General features: G+C 45.2%; 1 pseudogene; it reads right to left on the bottom strand.

Moving 5' to 3' along the window:
- Positions 1-885, bottom strand: part of LOC102493352 (malate dehydrogenase, cytoplasmic-like) — a 1,383-nt pseudogene extending 498 nt beyond the window's left edge.
- Between the last annotated feature and the right edge of the window lie 3,416 nt (positions 886-4,301).

The raw sequence follows: 4,301 nt of genomic DNA, 5'->3' as shown, positions 1-4,301 counted from the left end.
AAAACCTCACAAAAAAAAAAAAAAAAAAAAAAAGAAAACAAAGAAAAAGAAAAAGAAAGAAAGAAAGAAAAGAAGAAAAGAAATGACACCCATGAACAGAGACTCTCCCTCTGGAGCTCCGAAGCATGTCTCCAATGTGGTCTGAGATGGCTTCCCAGCAGACCTCGCACCAGATGGCTTCCCCGTCGTGATGACACCCACACCACGCTGCTGCACAAGTGTGAGGGATTCTCCCTTGAGCTAGTTGTCATCTTTCAGAGCTTCGTAAACCCCAACTTCCTTTCCTTGTCATTTCACCTTGGCATGGTTGACATCTGGATACTGAGTCAGGAATGGTTTCCCCAGGTAATGACATTCTTATTATCATCAACAGTGATGCCAAGTTTAAGAGCAATTTGAGCTTTTGCTCAGTTGTGATCCAAATGAGTCAAATGACTGAGTTCTCCCTGGGGACGGATGGGGCTGACTAGGAGGCAGTCCGGCAGTTGGTACTGGCTGGGTTTCCCACAACAATAACCTTAAGTGACTTCTTGGTATATTCCTCCAAGGCTGCTCCCTGGCATTTAAAGATGTTCACATGGGTTTTCAGTAATACTTTCCTCTCCATGCCTTCCTTTCTTGGCATGGGACCTACGAGAATGGTCTCATCCAGGTCTTTGAAGGCAATGTCTTCTTTATCTATGGCCATGACATTTTTCAAGAGGGAAGGGCAGTCTGGCAGTTCCATGAGGACACTATCCAGGACACATATCATAGGGGTGATAACCAACAGCATGAGAATTATAGGCTGGTCTTTACCAAAAATCCATTTCCAGTGCTATGCAGCAGTGAGTAAGCAATCTGACCAGCTGCTCCAGTCACACGGACTCTAAGTGGTTCAGACATGAAAGGTAACTGCATGGACAATTTCACCATCTGCAAAATGAGTCTCAAAGAGCCAGGTCACTTCTACCATGGAACTGACTGCAAAGCTATAGTTTTAATAAGAAGAGAAAAGCAGAAAGTCCCCAAATGTTTGAAAATTAAACCTAACTTTTAAACTATTCCATGAGAATCAAAATGGGAAATCCCAACTTTTCCACAAAGGGCTTATAAAAATGGCAACACATCTGTAAAGAACACACTAGATTAAACTACACAGGATTTGAGGCTCGAATCAGAGTTCTTTCTGCCCAGCTTCACCCAGAAACATTGTTCTGTGGTCCTACCTAGGACATCTGCCATCTCTGATAGCCTTGAGTTTAGGGGCTCAATTATAGCCTGTCTTACTTCAATTTTTCATTGCTGACATAAACATCTCACACTAAGAACTAGAGGTTTACTCAGCTCGCCGTTCGGGGAGGTCTGAAGGATAGCAGCCAACTTCTGCTGAAGCTACAGTGTGGCAGAGGGCAGGAACTTGAGCAGAGTGGCTGTCTAGATTTTTGCATGTTCTGAGCTGTACCCATTTGGCCTCTGCTTGCCTCATTTTCTCTCACTAGGTATACACTAGAACTCAATTACAGGAGCCTCCCTAATGACCCCAACATGGGACATCATGAAGGGATAAGGTTCTCATGTAACATTTTTACAATGCATGCAAGTCCAATTACATTAATGCTGAGGGGACAGCCAATCACCACCCACTAAGACCAACTTCCAAAATATGAACCTTTGGGGAACAAACCATTATCCAAACCATTATCCAAGTAATGGTTAACGGCCATTAAGGACATGTGTTGTTTATGTCATACACAATACACAATACTATTTTCTTCTTGTTGATGGTTGACTTGATTAAAAACCTAAGTGTCAGGATTTTTTTTTTCCCTGTATGGTGAATAAGAATTAACTTAGCAGATTTTTTGTTTTTTGTTTTTTTTAGCCTCTGCTGGCCATGACTGTTAATTGTGTATAAGACCTTTGAAAGAAATACTCAAGGAATACCTAGGAATAGAAACCTAAATAATTTAGGAAGTTTTAGGTCTTAAGAATAGAAATCTAAAACAATTTTCTAATCTTAAATTCACTGAGAGGAAATATCTTTTTTTAAAGAATTATTTTATTTAACTTTATTTATTATTATTATCGTTATTATTTTCCAGTTTGATCAGAGAGACAGAGAGACAGAGGAAGTGAAAAAGCAAGCCACCAGGTCCAAGACTTGAACCGTGGTGGGCCATGTGGGAGTCCAATACCTTTAACCACCATGCCACTTGCCGGCCCCAGAGAGGAAATATCTCCTTAAGTTGATTCATGTTGTAGTATATCTCTACAGTGTGCCATAAGATACATCCGAAATAGTATTTAAAAATAACTCAGCGGCCAGCTGGTGGTGTTGTGGGTAGAGCAGTTGGATTCCACATGAGTGACTGTGTGGTTCGAGTCCCAGACACAATGGTTTGAAAAAGTACACTGGTTGCCCATGCATGTGCCCAAGATCCTGACAGGAGAATGGAGGGAAAAGGATTGCAATGTAGTGATCCCCTGGGGAGGTGCTTTCTCACTCCCTCCCCCCCCTTTCAGGGGAGCACAGGTGCTCTATGGAAAATCAGGAAAGAAATAGAACTTGGTCCATTTCTATTAAATTAGCAAATGCTAATAATAAACATTGCTAAAATAGCATTGTATGTGCTACTATGCATTTTCCAACGACCACAGTCTTTATGTGTTAGCTATGATTTTTACAGATAGTCAAATTGTCAGGGAAAGCGTTTATTACCGAGCACAAAGCTTTAAGGACACTTAATGTTTAATTAATTTTGTGACATTTAGCATGCCAAACAGCTCTTTGTATTTATTCTTTAAAACAAGTGAATGGGACTAGAGTCAGTTCTAAAGTTCTGACTTTAAAGTACTTTTCTGATTCAGAAAAGAGAAAGCGTCGGTACCTAGCATCTGGGAACACGTTGGTTGAACATGTGGACTAGATAACAGGAAATAACCTTCAGGTGTCATTTGATTTGCTTCTATTGTTTTTTGTCGTTGCTTATTTTGAGAGAGAGACAGAGAGACAGAGACAGAGACACTCACACCTAACAAGATCTTCCCTTCACAATCCACTCCCAGCCTCTGCTAGCCAAGATCACAGATGTGCAGACCTCCAGGCTTGATCCCTGGATGTTGCCATGTGGCTTCAGCCTCAGGGAAGATTGAGCTTCCACTGAGCCATCCTGGCTGGCTGTGTTTGTATTCTTTTTTTGAAAAAGGTTGTTTTGGTCTCACATTTCTTCCTTGGAGAGATAGCAATTACAATGATAAATTGTTTCTTTGTATGAATTATGCAATGAACAAACGCTCATGGTAAATAATTCCAATGGCACAGAAAGGCCTCTCTTGTGGACGCTTCTATGCACCAGGAAACACATGCGTGCATTTTTAAACCACAAATGGTCTCATATTACGATGTTGTTTTTTGAGCCAAAGAAGTACCATCCATTTCAAGGGTCAAACAAGGTGAAGCTATTCCCTCTTACAGCATTCCTTTTTTTTTTTTTTTGGCTCTTACTAGCTACAAAATTCTAGAAATGATCTACACTGAAAAAGTCCTGAGGAAACAGGAGCGCTTCGTGGTAAGAGGTAAGTAACAACCGCCTCGGAAATGTGGGTGAATCACGGTCTGCCCTGCCAAACGCCCAAACTCGGCGGTCCGGGGACAGCTGATGCTGTCCGGAGCCAGGAACGCCCCAAAGGGCAGGGCTCACTGCGAAGGGAGGGGATGGATGCTCTCGGGCTGCGCTGGGTGGGGTGCTCGCCTGGAGTGCGCTCCCCACTTGGGCACAGGGGTGGGACGGCAGAGGGAGGGGGCGGGTGCTCGCAGATTGCGCTGGGGTGGGGTGCCCGCCTGGTGTCCTCCCGCCACGTGAGTTCAGCTGATGGACAGTCAGCAGCGAGCAGGCGGATCTCTAGGGGTGTCTGCCTGGTGCCTCTGTCCCTTCTGAGCTCACTGCAAGGGTCTGCAGGGAGGAGGACAGGTGTTCGGTGAAGAGAAAGCTGTCCGCTCGGCGACACCCTGCCCAACCACGCAGTCCGAGGGGTCTGCGGGCAGGAGAAGGGTGCTGAGTTGGGTGGGCGTCTGATCCTCATCCTCTCTCCACGTGAGCGCAGCCCGAGGTGTTCTTAGGGAGGGAGCGGATGCTCGGGTTGGGGGATGGTGTTGGCTTGGACCCAGTGTTCAGGTGATCGCAGTTGGCCGAGATCTGTAGTAAGGGATGATATTGGGGGGTTGCCTCTGCAGGGAGCCCCTCCCACGCGTGCGCAGCCCGGGCTGGGCGTTGGGCGGAGGGAGGGGTCGCGGGCAGCCACGTGGCCTCGCAGGAATG

This window comes from Tupaia chinensis, unplaced genomic scaffold (assembly GCF_000334495.1).
Source record: "Tupaia chinensis unplaced genomic scaffold, TupChi_1.0 Scaffold141517_1, whole genome shotgun sequence".
NCBI lineage: Eukaryota > Metazoa > Chordata > Mammalia > Scandentia > Tupaiidae > Tupaia > Tupaia belangeri.
Note: the sequence above shows the minus strand (reverse complement) of the source record. Positions and strands in the feature narration are given on the sequence as shown.